Raw genomic sequence first — 16,958 nt, forward strand, 5'->3', positions numbered from 1 at the left:
AATTTGAACTGGTTTTAGATCCATGGTTTTCATCTGCCTTCACTTGCGATAAGGGTTTTATCCAAACCCCAGGTTCAGATAGCTTCAAGATTGCCATCGTTCCAGATGTTGTCCTGCATTTCTGTTTCTCGGGCCCATAGGTTATAATAAAGTTCTCCGTTGCTTTATGCCTTTTGCCTGTTGTGGTTAGCTAAGTAGTTGGGTCTGGATGTAGTGTACGTTTTGGTGAAACTATTCTAAAATCAAATTCTCAGTATTTCAGAGGTTTTTCAGAAATACTTTCGATGATAAACTTTATAGCATACAATCTGTGCATTGAAATTTTGATGCAATTTACACTTAAATTGATCAACTTTAAGATCAAATGAGTTTATCAGAAATATCCCACGTAATAATTACTTTAAGAACTTTTTAAATAGCTGTGTACCTTATGTGACTGTAGTATGTCTTTAGATATTTGATGACTATGCAGTCGTGCTTTGATTCAGATTAAACTCTGACAGGCTTCAGGGTATGTTTTTTCTGAAGGAGGCCTGAGCTGTGCAGAAATGGAAGTTCTAGACAACACAGCCATGTCTGTACAACTAATCAATACACTCTACAGAAAGTAAACTTGTTTGAAGTCTTTCTTTCAGGGGACTAACTCTTTTGATGAGGAAGCAATAGAAAAGTTACAGAAAGCAAAGAAACTGTCTAATTAATAGAAAAGCTCAAAGCTAGCCCTATGAAATGGATGAGAAATCACACATCTCTCTATTTTGTGAAGTGAAACTTCCTTTGGAAAAAGAAAACCAACACCAAGCTCATATTTTTTTTATATTTTTTAAAATTTTTTTTAAAATTTAATGTCTGTTTCCATGTTTGTACACAATGTGAAGTTTAGTAGATTTTGTAGTCAAAACAATAGGTATTGCCCCCATTACCCTGCAGGTTTCTCTAAGTTTATAATATCTTCAGTTGTTTTCTTTCCATTTAATATTCTTTATTTATGGTTCACATGAAAAAACAGTCACTGTGGCGATGGAAACATGTTTTTTATTATTTGGCTGTTGTCGGTGATGGTGTATGAAAGAATAAAACATCTTGAATTTTGTAAGCTAAGGTAATTGTGCAGGAATCTTGATAATGAATTCTTGTTTTGACTAGTAAATGATATGGTAGGAAGTTCAGCATCATAGTATCTAAAGCGTGCTCCAAAAAGGGGTAATTTTTCATCTAAGAAGCACTTTGAAGTGTACTCTACATGTTTTCTGCAGTATCTCTTGACAAAAGAGCAAATTATAACTGGGATGATGTTTTGCTGCTTTCTTAATATGATCCTCTAAGCAAAGCCCGAGTGCTGTAGTTAAGCTGAGTGCTCTCTTGCTTGGAGCCATTTGAATCTCCTTTTTCCACTGGAAATCTAAGACTGGGAAGAGAAACCATTGCTGTAGTTGCTGACCCAGCCATCGCCACAGTTTCTCTATTCCTGCTTCGCTGGTGGGTCCGTTCTAGGTGGGTTTGCAACTTCTGAAAGATAAAACCACTTAGGCAACTGGGACTGGAGACACCAAAAGTGGCGTGGGAAGAATTTTTGAACTTTTTTTAATTGGAAAATGAGGAAGTTCACTTCTTTAGTAGTGGTCATCAGGTGGCACTGTTCATATATATATGTTGCACATTGCTTTTTGTTGCCTTCAAGCAAGGTCTTCATAGTTATTATTATCTATTATTATTTGTGTCCTGAGACAATTGCTTGAGAGGAAATTTAGCAATAACCAAAGTTGCTGCTATGTTGCCCCTATTTTGAAGGGATTGTTTAGACAGCACTGCTTCCTGAGAACCAGAAGTTTGTATGTAGACTGAGCTTACTGCAAAGTGGACACTGCTTATGTGCTATTTGTTACGGACACCGCGTCAGGATTTGTGCAAGTGTGTGAGACAAATTATAGACCCACTTTTGGAAGGTGGATCAATGAGGCTTCCACTGAGCAGTGGTATTGTGTTAAAATTACCCAGTAATAATCTCATTTTTACGCTTGTGTTCTTTAGAAATAGTCAAGATAATGGGAGAGCTGAAGACATCTCCTTTGTGCTCTTACGGGAATGGGGATTTGTAGTTTTTTTGAGGTTCTTGATGCTGACTTTATTTGGTGTTTTGGAGCCTTTGTTTACTAGTTTATTTCTTTACAATATTTAGATTCTTCAAACCTTAAAGCAGTTTTGCAAGTAAATGTTATTACTTTTACTCAGTTCTATGCTAAGCCTTAGACAGTAACACTTTTTAATGGAATTATTGAAAAACTGCTTGACTACTAAGTACTGTAATATACCGATGTTAGCTTTCACCTATGCCTCTTGTACCACATGCAAATCCAATTTATTTTCACCAAAAGTAAACATACTTCACATTTAAATTCCTCTTTGTTTTCAGGTGATTTGTAACAGGTGGGTATGCAAAACAGCACTAACATACCTGTACTGCAAGATCATGTTTGAAAAGTGGTGTGTGAGAAGAACTAGAAAGACTTTAGGTATTTATAGCAGAATGCTTCTACATCTCTTGACTTTTTTGAGGGGAGATAGGGTTAAAAAAAACCAACACAACCTATCGAAGGAGGAAGAAGCATTTTTGTCCCTTCTATTCTTTAAGTACTTATCCAGAATCTAGCAGAGAATGATGTCCAAGTAATAAGGGAGTATACAACAGGTGAAATCTAATGAAACCTTTCACAGCTGCAAGGCACTTAATTATGCTTCACACCTGTGATGCCAGTAGCTCTTAAAAGTCTGCTTCTAGGAAAATGTTACAGCTCTAGAAATCTATTCTATCCTCCTTTAACTGTAATACTATATCAAACTGCAGTGGTTCAGAGCAGACAGGCAAAATGGTTCTATAGTAAGTGGACTGTTCTGGCATGTGGGAGAGCATGTTCAGATCTCCTGGTTTCTCCCTGGGTAAATCACTGTGTGCCTAAAAGGGTACCTGATACTAATCCACTCTCATCTCACACCAGGAAAGGGGAGGAGGCTACTGAATAAGTTAAATAAAAATTAGAGCAGGCCAACATTCATAATTTATTCAGTGTGCATTTCTGGTTGAACTGGGACTAAACAATTTTTTTAAATTTTTTTTTTCCCCCCTCTATTATTTCCCATAAAGTGAGCATGGAGAAATGACTAACTTTGTAACAAAATACAGAAACTGTTATTATGTCCACAGCGTGTCCTAGCTGTTGGGTTTTGCTCAGCAGCTGGGGCTCCAGGGGTCAGTGGGCAGCACTGGGACCAAGGGCGCCTGTTCCTGCAGTCTGTGCTTATGGAGAAGGTGGCATCCTTTGCTCCCTATTCGGTAAAGACCACCTGCCCTAGCCATTAATTTCAGCTCACTTGCAAACATTCTGTGCTTGCAAACAAATGGGCCTTCCCCTTAGGAAGAAAATCCTAACTGAGTTTTGTTAAGGTTTGTAGGTGACCACAGTAACAGAGATCATATAAACAGCTAGAGATACAGAAAGCTAGTAAATAAAATCAGCTGAATAGGAAGTGGGGATTTATTAACATATTGCATCTAGCCTCATTTCAGGGCTCTTTCTGAACTCTGATTTTGAATGCTGCTTTCTTCATCTCAAAGCTGAGCTAAGGAGAATAGCTGTTTGAATCATTTAGCCTGTGAGACATTGCATTTTCCCTTCTATTGTCAGAGGACTAGTGAAGTCACTATCAGTGACTTTCCAAAGTTGTGTATTGATTCTAACTGAAGAATTTTAAAGGATAACTGATCCCCTAGATCCACACAGCTGTAGGTTTTCTGTTGAGGTGGTCAATGAAAGTGACAACTACACTCTTGGTCATTTTTTTAATCTGTTGATTAACAATTTAAACGTGGAAGTGGACAGAAGTTTTTTGCATGTGGGCCACTAAATAACATTAGAAAATAAAATTCTTAAGCTATTATCAGCTGAGGCAGCGTTGTGAACCAGTTAAATAACCTGAGAAAGTTGTGTTTTATTTGCAGGAGCCCCTATAACATTCAAAATGTGCCGTTATCTCCTCTGATTCTTATGTAGGTTCCACAAAAATTCCATTGATGTTCTTCTCCCCAGGCAGGCTTTTACAAGATCAAATGAAGTTAACAGGCAGCAGATTTAAAACAAACTGAATTAGGTATTTCTCCACACAGTGAGAAATTTAAACTCTGCAACTTATGGTTAGAAGATGATACGGATGCCAGAAGTTTACATGGCTTCAATAAAGCAACCATGAAAGAAAATCTCACTCGGAGCTATTAAAAACAGGATTACATGAAGTTCAGGAAGTCAGAATTGCGGATTGCTGGGGCTGGGCGGGTATCAAGGAGGTACCACTCTCTCCTTCTGTCTCATGCTTTTCTCCATGTGTTTGCTGTTGGCCACTGTCAGAGAGTTTAGAGAGGGAACTTCCATCTGACATTGTATAGCTATTCTTATACTGTCAAATACCATGCTAGTTTTACTTCTGAGCTATCAATAAGTAAATATAATGGCTGGTCTTGCAGATAAGCAAAATAGTTGCTTTCTACAACTACTATTAAAGACATTTCTATGTCCTTCCAGTGAGTAATCCTCTTCTACTTCTTGGAATTGTGATCGGTTTATATGTACAGTCAAGGCACAGCTAATTATGTATTTCTGAGCTGTTTAACAGAGGCATCTACTCTTTTAATTTGTGTGTGTTCTTTTTCTCCGACAGTGCTTGCGTATTGAATACCTAGACTTCAGAACTGGTTCTTCCTAGTTCGTAAGTGTGGAGTAGGAGAAGGTGTAAGAATTTCTTGCTTGAGCATTAAGCAGAGAATTCTTTGTTACAGGAGACTTTCACATTTTTAGGCTGTGCTTTAATGGGTATTGATTAGAGATCTGTGTTGTTTATTGTGCTGTAATGTCAGCATACTTGGTCTAGTATGAGTTGACACCAAGACGGTATGCTATATTTGTAAGAGTGTAATGTTACTCACGATTTGACAAAAGAACGAACTGATGCAGGGCACTTCTACCAATAGAGAGCTGAAACCAAAAGTATGAAAGGAATAATTGATATAATATGGTTTATGGTTTTAGAGGAAGCCTAGTGGCATTTGTACCAGAAGACAGTGAATCCTTTATCATCAATGGACAGTCAATACAGAAAATCCATGGCAAAAATGAGCTATACAGATGTGTAACAATGATCTTTTTACAGACTTGGTATAGTAGCAACTTGAAGTGGTGGCCCACACCAGCCTAGCTCAGCAGGCAACTTATGACCCTTGAATGTCATGAAGGACTCTTGAAGAAGGCAGTATGAGGCAAAGAAAAGATTGTATCTTTACGTTTTGCATATGTAACGTTTTGCCATCAAACTTCTGAAATGCATACTCCAGAATTTTTATAAAAACATCATTGGTAAGGGCATAAGGCTGTGTGAGGCTATGCTTTGGTTTTGATGGTGGTTTTTTTTATTTGTGGGGGCTTTTTTGGGGGTTGTGTGTGTGTGTTTGCTTGTTTGTTTGGGTTTTTTTAATGGCTTCTTGAAAAATTTGAAAAATAACATGTTGTTGCCCACAGATACTTACTTATTAATTTCAGCAGATCTTCCTTGTTCCTGGAAAACACTTTGACAAATTATGTGAAATTATATTCAGTAATAAGGTATATGTTATGTCTGATCATCTGGCTCATTTGCAACCTCTGTGTTTGATTGGTTCAGTGTTTGTACCTTGGCAAGTGAATATGAAAGCAGTATTTGGTAATACTGTAGGAAAAACTGTTATGTCAGTCTTCGTGTGTAGTGGCCTTTCAAAGCTGTGTTCCTCAGGAAACTTAGAGTTCATTGTGGTGAGACTGAGATATAAAGACTTGTTTCTGACAAGACAGACCCATCATAGTAGTTTACCTACTGCTGTGAGGATCAAAACCAGTTTCAGGTCTCAGTGTTACCATGTCCTGGGTGTGATGGTGTATTAAATGTTTCAGGTTACGTAGTGCATCTCTGTCTTAGCTTTCATGTAACATCTTTTTCCAAATGAAATGCCACTGCTTCAGGGTGTCACAACCTCTTTTGCTCATTTTCCACATTCCATTCCAGTTGTTAAAATGCAGACTCTGGGTCCCAGTTCTTCTCTTGGGAGGTGAATTTGTCAGTTCGTGCTTGGCATGACGTAGGTGGAAGTCATTTGAACCATTCACAGAAGAATCTAGCCTGGCATCTTTCTGTTATTGCCAGTAAAAAGTTACTGAAGTCTGTGCATGGCATTTGAGCATGGCAGTGGGTGGTGTAGTGAATGTATGGATAAGCAGAATTAATTCCACGCAAGTTTTGAGGGGAAATTTGAAAAAGTCTTTAATCATTTTGCATTAGTTCTTGCCAGAAACCATGACAAGGCTGGAGTAAAATATCTTTTTATTTCTGTTTAACATGAATATGAAAGACATGCGCTATAGATCTTTGTAAGTTTATTTCTGAAGGAAGATGCTGTTTTGGCTTTTGTGATTTGTTAAATAACTTGCAGACTAACAGTCAGTTAAGAGGTTTGCCTGGGGGAACTGATGCTGTATATCTGTCTTTCCCTGGATGGGCATGAGTTCTGTAAATGTAAAATGGTCTGCTTATTTTACTCCACGGATGAATTGATCTCTTCAGTTAAAGACCAGTAACAGTTGGTTGGTCTCTCCATGGTGAGCTCCTGGAAGGCTACGGGCAAGATTTGGAAGTGGTAGTTAACTACTGGCTTCCAGAAGCCCCTCTGCTCTGCTGTGAGCTGTGTTGCAGATGGCCTCCACAGGGTAGTTAAGGGCATGGCTCCCTAATTCTTCACAGGACCAGTGTTGAGTAAGGGATATTTATATAAACATTAAGAACTCTAAAAAATGGTGTGGAACAAATATTTATACTATCAGATGAAATCTTTGATTTCCCTGATTGGAGGAATTTATGTGGCGCCAAGCACTGAGTATTAAAGAACAAGATTAGAAAAGTATTGGGATTGGTGTGTTTTCTATAAAACAATTACATTCCTAAAATAGAGATATCCTCTCTCCTGTTACTACTGTTCTTGTTGCTGTTAAAGTACACGCTGTTTTGCTTTAGCACCTGACACTGCCTTTCATGCATTGCTTGCAGTCCCAGCAGAGCTGAAAACACTAGCCTTTTGTCCAAGAATTTTGCTTACTCTTCATTTCCTCCTTCAAATTTAAGTAGGTCCAAAGAGTGTGAAACTTTGCAAAGAAAACAGCAACCTGTTTTGAGAACAAGTAGAATATTTGCCCCCTTTTTACCTTGTCCTCCATCCAGGTTTCCCTTCCCAGGCTATCTCGGCTGATGCTGGCTGCCCGTCACAGTAAAAGCATCTGTGGCTACGTGTTCAGCCAACATTCAATCATCTCACATTAGCTGGCAGGTAGTCTGCTTCTGCCTTGGTGGCCATTTTATATAGTTTCTCTACGTGCCACCTGCATGCGTGCGTTAGGTATTGCACTCGGCTGTGGCTCAGCATTCGAGGGTTGGTAATGCTGTAGGACTCTAAGTCTTCCTTTTCCGACCAACCGTATTTTCCACCAGCTGTGAGGTTTGGGACTTAGTTCTTGCTGAGTTCAAGGGAGATGGAGTGGAAAGGTGCTTTTCCAGCACATTTGTGCCTCTCCGTAATTTTGCGCTGGCTGGGGACTTATCTAGATCCCAATTTGGACTAGATTCCAAGATTTTCTCTAGTTTGTGCTAAGCTGTGTCTTTTTCCAAGGGGTTATCAGAGAGGCAGGAGACCCAGCCACACTCCTGAGTGTCTGCAGTCTTCTGGGATGCCACTGTATTCTAGAACTGATGCGTGCATTGAGGGTGGGAAGCAGGAGGGGCATATGTGGTACCTGGTTTTGCTGATTATATAAATTTTCATGACTCAGGCTGTTGGTATTCCCTGATGTCCTTTCTAAACCCTTTATTCAGACCTTTTGAGTCTCACATCTTGAGAACGAAGTTCACACAGTTGACTTCTGCCTCCTTTCCTGCCGTTGTGTGTGCATTTAATTCTTTTCTCATGTCATGGGTCACAGATGAACTGGATATGTTGTCGTTGGACGAGCTGTATAGTTAGCTGTGCGCTCAGAGGAGCTCTGCTAGACGTACAGCCTAGCATCTCTCTCTTCACAGGGCTGCCCAGCTTTCTCCCTTCACATCTTATGGGCCCATCTTGAGATCTCATACTTTGGGATGGAAGAAATGTTCAGGATATGTTGCAACGATAAACAGATACCTGGAGTTGCGATGGGCATTTATTTTGCTGGAGATCTTTTTGGAAACTTTAAAACAGCTACAGGACCTTTTTAGTTTGTTTGTTTTGTTTTTGTTTCACAGGGATGTATAGGAAAATCTATATTGCTAGCTGTTTGAATTAGGAGGAAGATGATCAGATATGAAAGGACTGGGTTGCTTTGTACAGCTCCATTAGTGAATACAGACTGATACCTGTCTGGCTGGCTTCTTTGGCAAGGAGATAGAAGTGTCTTCTCTGTGACACCTCCCTACATGCGCACGCAAAGTAGCTAAATCTGGCCAAGGAGGCACACAGACATTTTAAAAATTCTACTGTTTTTCCCTCTCCATATGGAAACAGTCAGCCAGAGCAAATCCCAGAGTCCATAATTTCTTACAGTGTTGATGCTTCTTCACTTTATTCCATGCATTTTAGCCTGTACCAAATAGACCTGAGGACAGGAAGGCCCACAGCCAGCTTAGAATCATCTTACCACCATTTATATTCTTCAATTGTATCACATTTTATCATATGTTCCCAAAGCTCTCTCTAACTTAAAGAAACATAAAATAAAATTCATCCCTCTTTCAAATAATCAGGTTCTGCTCACTTATTGCTTGTCACCATCAAGTAATCCTCAAGTTGCTTCTAGCCTTCCAAGAGAAACAGGGCTAACCAGCTGTGAATTTGTAATGTAGAATGCAAGCTGCATTTTACCAAAACTTCATGAATGCAACTATTCTGGCCATTGTTATAAAAAATATTTTTAATAAGGAACAAATTATGTGAAAAGTTCTAAACTTGCTTCATATGACTTTAAGGATTCCTTCTTAAATATAGCATCTGTCCTGTACAGGTGCTATTGAAATCAAAATAATGTCATAGGTTCATATATAACATAGCATCAGACAGGAGCACGGATGCGGGGTTTACACATATAGTGGGCATATGTGGTGAAAAAATATTGGTATAGTTAGTTGGGCTTGTATACTAGTGAAACACAATCGTGAATGTGACAAGTTTTTGCAAAACAAGACTTTGTTGTTGCTGTTATTAAGGCTCAAAGCATGAAACCACGGGAAGCCTGGGTATAGATCAAGCCCATCTAAATGGGACTTCTGGTTGGGCTGGTGTTCACTGAAATATTGTTTAAAGTTCCTTTGCACCGAATAACAAATGATTCTCTGCATAGCCCCAGCTTGGTCCTTCGAGGCTGTGTCCAAATAGCCCAGTGTTCTTTTTGCATGATTGAAGGAGAGGACATCTTACAAAGGGGAAAGCCCCAGAGCTGAACACAGCCGCTTTTTCAGTTGTCATGTTTAACAGAAAGGTTTCCCTTTCCATGTCTTTTTTATTTTTTTCCTGAAACATAAGAGTCAGGTATCAGCTAAGTGTGAGTGTGTTTAGAAACTGAGTGTTGTAAAAGTAGCTTACATGGTCTTTCATAATACACGTTGCCTCTGGGTAATGAGGATATGACCAAAGCAACCCAGGGCACAACTGCAGAGTTGCTGTCTCTAGAAACCACAATACGCCTGAGAACAAAATGTACCAACTTTGGGAATCAGAAACCTCTTCACAAATCATTCTAAGTCTTTTGCTACCTGCTACCAGCAGAAAGATTTTAAATGTCCATTAATTTAACCTCTGGGGCAGTATAGAGTGACATACGCATCAGACTTGAGTTTCAAAACTACTGATACTCACATTTAACCAAACCAGGCTTAATTCAATCTTGAAAAATGAATACGGTGCAAGATTTTTTTCTCGTGAGGTAATGTCTTTTCCAAGGTTATATTTTGTGTGCAGCTCATTGAATACTAATGCTAATGCATCCTGCCACAACAGTGGAATAAATGTCTGTGTGCTGAAGAAATGTGGTCTGTGCCAGGTGCAGTATGGTATCTGTCCTCTATACTTTCCTGATCCCCACTCCAAGTTATTTTTCTCCCTGTCCAGACGTGGGATGCAAATGACTGGAAAAGAAGAGGTGGTGCTTGGTAGGCAGAATAGATCCTGCTCTCTGGTGGCTCTAGCCAAAGTAAACAAGCTAGAGTAATTGCCACCACAGGCATTTTACAGCAGATCTGCGTTTTTATTGATGTTGTTATTAAACTGCTATAAATGTTGTAGGCTGCTGTTGGAGATGAAATTCCCCCTTCCCCCAACTTCTCCATTGCTGTCTGTCACTAAATGCTATTAAGTTTATCATCTAGCAAAATCAGACAGTGCAGGAAGCAGTCTGAATGTTAATGTTAACCTATAATAGGTTTTAAATAGCTATAAAGAAAAATTAGACTGCAGTGGGACAGGAAGGCTAGTTTACCTTAACATAAAATAAAGGAGGACATGTTGACCTGATTTACTTAAATGTAGCTATTATGTGCTCTTTAGGGAGGAAGCTGGTGTACCAAAGCTTATACAGGCAGGAAAAATGTCCTTTACTTCACTCTACAAATGACATAACGGTTCTTGCTGTAATTAAAGAGTAAATCCAGAGGTGCTGCATGTATATATTAATGCAGATGTCACCCTAGCTACTTTTTATATTAATTCCTCCTAGAATAAAAACAGAGCTGTAAAAAAGAGTATTCTGAAATGTGCTACATCTTGTTTAGGTTTGTGTGTGGTGCTTTTTTTCAGCAAGTCCAATATGAATTATATTTGCAATGGAAACGTGAGGGTAATGAAAACGGATCATCTGTCATTTGGGAGATCCCACGCTGTCTGGGCTGGCCTAAAACTTTTACGAAAGTGTGTGGAAAAGTCACGCGTGAGCCCAACTCGCTTCCTCCAGGTCTCTCCGTGTTTGCTTCCAAGCTCCTCTCAGCCAGCAGCTCCCGGCATGCTTTTCATGCCGGCATTGAAAAAGCAACCACAACAGAAAGTGTGTGCGTCCCCTAATGTACAGGAAGGCATAACCGAACTGTGTAGGGAAGTCAAGAACAGGTCACAGGTATGTGATGAAAGCCCAGTGCTGAAGGAAAAATTAGTCTAGTTTTCTATGGTTGCTCTGAAATTTTGGAAAAGGTCATGGTTTAATGACATGTCTGCTCAGAACGAATGCTCGGAGCCATTATAATGTGGGGCTGCAATTTGTAAAAGGTGGTGTTGGAGACTGGGAGAGGAGTGGTTACTGGCAGCTTCAAGTGCCTCATTTTGCTCCTTTGGGACATCTGATTTGTGACTGTCCTGGGACCAGCGGGGTTCAGGATGGGAGAGCTGTGCCGTCGATCTCTTAAAGCTGGGGCCACTTCAGGTTGGGTCTGGGCGTTTGCTTTGGTTGTGGCCTGCTTGGGAGTTTTATATGCATTTTGTTAAGACAGAATTTTACTTGCTCTTTCTGTGCTTTGTGAAAAAGAAAATACTGTAGATCTAAAAGTTTAAGCACAGTTCTAAAACATTTTATTAAAATTATTAACCAATTCAGTGTTAGCTCGTACTAACCAGCCTTAATGCATTCTTTAGCCAATTCTGAGAATCCAGTTAATTGATTAATTTATTGTTTAAAAAAAAAAAAATCAAATTAAGAGTTGTACCATGATAAATTAGGCATATTGCTTGGGTCAGTCTCCTTAAAGGCAAATCAGATTATCACCTACAGGCTCAAACAAAGCTTCTGAACCAATTTTAAGTATTTATTCAGGATTGTATTCTTCCTGAAAGATAAAGCTTTTCATTCCCTATTTAGCTAATCAGCTTCCTTCTTTTGCTGGCAGTATCCGGCATTCCACACAACACACTAGCTTCCCTATTATTAGTAACAAGATGCTAAATTCAGTGTTTGCGTATCTGGATGAAATTCAGGATCTCTGTGGTATAAGGAGGTTAGACTAGATGGTTTGACTGTCTCTTCTGGCCTGTGGCATAGGTGCGATCCACCTTAGATTTTGTGTTCAGTCACAGTATTCCGCAAAGGGATATGGGAACCTACTGGAGCAGTTCATTCCAGGGTTCGCATCTTCAAACCTGAGGGGGCCTTACGATTTCTTGAGAGATCCAGATTAATGATTAGACTCTAATTTAGACTCTTAACTTTAAAATTAATATGAAACAAGGATTATGCAGAAACTGAATGGGGTAATTTCTGGTTTTGTACGACTTCTGAACTTGGAAGATGTTTAAAAAAAAATAAAAAAAATTATGTGATTCTCTCTAGGCTCATTGTATCTTCCCAGTGTTGTTTCTAGTGCTTTTCCTTTTGAGTTTTATGTACCTTCATGTGTACACACATGCAGGGCAAAAACTGCTCCGGTAGGCTGCATCAAGAAAGACTTATTTACAGTTGGATTGCAATTCAAAATGTTTGTTTACTCTCTAGTCTTCAGATAGATAGTGAGGCCAGCCTTGAACCAGGGTTACATTGTGAATGATGTCAGCATACCATCACCTTTTATTTTATAAGCTTCAAAATGTAGGTGTGTTTTTCCAAGTACTAGCAAAATGAAAGCAGGACTGAAGTACACTTGGGATTACATACAAAGTAGATTTTATTCACCCAAACCTGCAATGGTAAGAATGAAAGAAAAAAAAATCTGAAGGTTTTGCTCCTAAATCTGTGGAATTTTGAAAATTTACTTTTAGGAAGATAAAAGATACAAAAAGCCTTTAAAACTGTAATACTTAAGGTAATCTGTTAACAGTGACCTGGTGAACAGCAAAGTAAAGTAGTAGAGTTTTAGTAATAGATTAATCCATAAATAGTTAATTCTAAAAAAATCTCCCAAAGTAATGCCAGTTGAGCCAATGGAGTTGTAAAGTCAGAGAAACTCAAGACAAGCCAGTATCTGTTCTCAGTGACGTTGACATGAATTGGTATTAACTCCGTCCAAGTGAATAGCTTGGTACTGATCATATGCTATAGCAAAACTTCACTCACTGAGAGTTGGTCATTCTTCACATCGCTCTGCTGATTTCACTTCGCTTTACACAGTGATTGTGGTTTTCTTTTGCTTTGGAAAATGTTGTCCATATCAGATAATTTTTTTTACTTCACAGTGAAAGAAAAATAGGGCACAGGCAAATTGCTGACAATTATTGTGCTTTTAAAAAAGCATCTTCGTGGTAAAAATGAAATAAAATGTAACTAAGTAGTGATATTAATGCAAAATAAGCTCTCCTAGTGTGAAGAAACCGAAGTTCTTAAGTTTTTTTTAATTCAATTTAAAATGTTAGGAAATAATTGTCAGTGAGCTTGTTTTTTGACATAATGTAAAGAAATGGCTGTTGTACATTATGTATGCAGTACACAAATATACCTCTACTAAGGTTTTGTCTTTAAAATACTAATGGTTTAAGTAAGAATTTAATCCTGCATCTGATGTTAAGTAGCCTGCTCAATATGTTTGCTTTTGAGATCAGATTATTTAAAATTGCAGGTTATATATTTTTAATTATTCATGAAGTGGTTTTCAGGTCAGTGCCAATTTTTGTGATAGAGCATGTTTCAGGTTGGGATATTCTCTCTAGCTCCTTAGTGATCCTGCTCCAAGTGTCAAGAAAGCTTGCAAAGTGGCAGAAACTTAATATTATAAATAAAGGGAGTCTGCGTGGCAGAAAGAAAAGTGGATAAGTAGAATGTTATTTGACCTGAATTCTTACATACATAGTCTGTAGTAAATGTAGTTTTGAAAAAATACAGCCATGTACAACTCTGACGATAGGTGAAATTTTGTTGTTTTTTTTTCTTTTCTTTGTTATTTTTTGTTATTTTTCTTTGCAGTGGAGTCAGGGAAAAGCCAAATTCCTCTGTTTATATATCTGTATTACAACAATAGGAACTTTTGCGTATTTCATGTATCCACTAGAAAAAAAAAACAGTAATAAAAAGAACAATGATAAAATATTCAAGGAAGAAACATCAGGCATTTCACAGTTAATTTCACTGCCAGGTCTTTCAGCAGTGTATGATATGTGTATGTTCTAACTGAAATAAACAAATTAGAGTGTATAAATCAATTAGTTATGTGCTTGCTTCATTCCAAGAGCCCATTTCCAGGCTGAAATAAATTTAAATAACAGATCTGTGTATACTTTTGTCCCTTACAACTTTACGTACTAGCTGTTTGCTTATGATAATTAGAATCGGTAATAATTTTCTGAATTCCATCTCTGTAAGTGAGACTTCATGGAATTACTTTTTTTTCCGCTCTAGAGCTTATCAGTTTGCATTACTGTATTTGATCTAATTTTCTTTAAGTTACTCTTGAACAAAAGCATAGCTAACTCATGAAACACTGTTAGAACCAAAATGAAACAATCTGAAACATCTTGAAATCAATTGTTCAGTTTCTTATAGAAGCTGGGAAGGATGAGAAAGAAGTGATGTGTTTATTTCAATGTTTAAATATTTAGGAATTCTTCTTTGTGAGACTTAAATAGACATTGGTGTGATAGAAACCTTGACTACTTAGTTTAGTAAGATTAGTTTAGTAAGTAAGATTAGTTGATAAGATTAAAACTTTCTTACAGTTTAAATGCATTTTTAGCTTTCTTGTGAACTGTAGGGGGAGAATGCTTGATTGGAATTGTTAATTTTACTGCAGCAGTAAAATTGAAATTAGTTGTATTGTTGTAGATTGTATTCTTTAGGATACTTGCACTTTTTTAGTCTTTCAGTAGGTAATTTGAAATTTGTAAAAATTTATATCAAAATGAGATTTTGAAGGAGCAAAAAGAAAATGCAGCTTAAAGCTGTTGCACAGGACAAATATTTAATTGGCAAAAGTCTATTTTCAAGACTTAGCAACTTTTTTTATTACTATATCCACTGTGATGAAATTAGGATACAATATGACAGGCCTCCCGGATCAGGCATACCTCCAGCTGTAGATTTTCTTCAGTTTGCCGGGAGGCGATTGCCCTTCAGAAGTCCCTTAAAAGCTCAGCATGTCATAGCATTTTCCAGAAAAACATTGTTTGAGGAGAGAAATTGGAGTAATAATATTTGTGATTTTAGTGAATGCTCTCTTTCTTTAAGGTAGTAGAGGATAAAGCAAACATTAAAAAGGAGGAAGAATTTTGGGTGTGCTGCTGCACCTACTTCTGCCTTTTTCAGCCTTAGGCCCTGCTTCTGTTGCCTGCTACAGAAAAGGTGGCTCCGCTTTCCACAGCGGACACTTCCCTTATCTGTTTCCACACTGTGGAATCCTGAATGCCGGATGGAAAGTTGAGATCAAATCATCAAATTATTTAGGCTGGAAGGGACCACGGGAAGTTGTTTGGTCCAAGCCCAGTCAAAGCGAAGCTGACTTTTGTAGTTAAATGCAACTTAGAAGTCAGTTGAGGTTGCTGGGGCCTGCTCCAAGGATGGAGATTTCATAGCAAAGCAACTAGTTCCAGCGCGTGACCACCCTTTCTGTAAGAGGTGGGTTTTCTTCCCTGATACCTAATAGTAATTTCCCCTTTGCCCTCTTGCAACTTGGGTCCATTGTCCTCTGAGAAGAGTCCGTCCCTGTTTTCTTGTAGCTGGTGCACTCCTTTGGCTGCCACAACATGACTGTACTTGTACTGTATTGCCTTCTGCCTGCCTGCATTGGAAAGGCTGGTGAAGGTTTAGTGAGTTAGTGTCTGCACAGCGTTTCAAACGTCTGCAGTATTTCATAAATACAGATTATTTAGCTGCTGTGTCGGTCATCTTGCTGCGGTAATTTGATACTACTCTTGAAACAGCTATTCTTTAGAAATAAATTGCTAGACTAACGTGAGATGGGAAGGAATGTAATGTACCTTCCTGTGTAAAATGGAAAGCACACAGCAGCAGCCACGTGAATTGCATCAACATCAAATTGTTCCGCTGCCAGCATTGTGTATCTCACTGCTCTGTAAATTATTTTACACTTCCATCCCAAATCTTTGGTACCTCTGGAGCTGTTGCTGAATCTTTTCCAATTATCCAGAACCTTGTAACTTAATATGCCCAAGTTGTAAAAAATGGCTGTAAAATGGTGGTTTAATAAAGAATTACATAAATAAGCAGTAGTGAAAGGTGCCTGAAACTTGATATTCTGGCTAGACACTAGAAAAGATGCTGGAATTCAGTTTGGTAATGAGTTTGTAGACTGAGATTAGCAAAACCATTTCCCAGACACTCTGGGAAAGCAAACTCATTTAGACATTAGGAGTGTTATGGCTGCTGAAGTAAAAACATGGATGTCGGTGACTGGAAAAACAACTTCTTGTGGCTAATGATCTGAATGTTAGAGCTGTTTAACATGCACAATATATATGAAAAGGTAAAATATTACTTTCTCATTGCCTCTACATTCGGTATGCATTTGTTAACATGTTAATTAAATTGCAAGGCACTGCTCCTATAACCTTAGCAGACATACGAGCACTGAAAGCCTTTTGCCAGACCGTAACAACTGAAGCCAAAAGTTACATTTACTGTATACAGGCATTTTCCTGTGTCAGAACCTTATTTTGTACGTATTGAAAATTCAGTTGAATTCAGTCTCTCTACATTGTATTTGGGTACAAGGATCCAAAATCAAGAAAGGAACTGAGACTTGCCTAAAAGCCATGTGCTGACTTAACTACTACAGGATATTGAAAAATTAGAATTTTTAGGGTATGAATAACTCTGATGTTTCAGGATTGGTTTTCTTCCAGAACTGGAAAGAAAAGTCAAGAGTAAGTTCTGATCTACTAACTTTCTCAAATAATATGTTCAATTTTGTTTTGCTTGCATACTGCCCAGCACTTGTAAGAC

The sequence above is a fragment of the Aquila chrysaetos genome, chromosome 1 (assembly GCF_900496995.4).
Source record: "Aquila chrysaetos chrysaetos chromosome 1, bAquChr1.4, whole genome shotgun sequence".
Classification (NCBI taxonomy): domain Eukaryota; kingdom Metazoa; phylum Chordata; class Aves; order Accipitriformes; family Accipitridae; genus Aquila; species Aquila chrysaetos.